The sequence below is a fragment of the Cebus imitator genome, unplaced genomic scaffold, assembly GCF_001604975.1.
Source record: "Cebus imitator isolate Cc_AM_T3 unplaced genomic scaffold, Cebus_imitator-1.0 Scaffold469, whole genome shotgun sequence".
In the NCBI taxonomy this organism is placed as follows: domain Eukaryota; kingdom Metazoa; phylum Chordata; class Mammalia; order Primates; family Cebidae; genus Cebus; species Cebus imitator.
This window is the reverse complement of record NW_016107784.1, coordinates 1,001,447-1,001,823: the sequence shown is the minus strand read 5'-3', so window position 1 is coordinate 1,001,823 and position 377 is coordinate 1,001,447.

Here is a 377-nt window from a genome sequence, read left to right as displayed (position 1 = left end):
GCCCAGCTAATTTTTGTATTTTTAATAGAGACAGGGTTTTACTATGTTGGCTAGGATGGTCTCGATCTCCTGACCTCATGATCCACCTGCCTCGGCCTCCCAAAGTGCTGGGATTACAGGCGTGAGCCACCGTGTCCGACCACAAACTCCATTCTTTTTTTAATTGCATTTTAGGTTTTGGGGTACACGTGAAGAACATGTAAGATTGTTGCATAGGTACACACATGCAGTGTGATTTGCTGCCTTCCTCCCCTTCACCTGTATCTGGCATTTCTCCCCATGCTATCTCTCCCAACTCCCCTCCCCCTGCTGTCCCTCCCCTATTTCCCCCCAACAGACCCTAGTGTGTAGTGCTCCCCTCCCTGTGTCCACGTGTT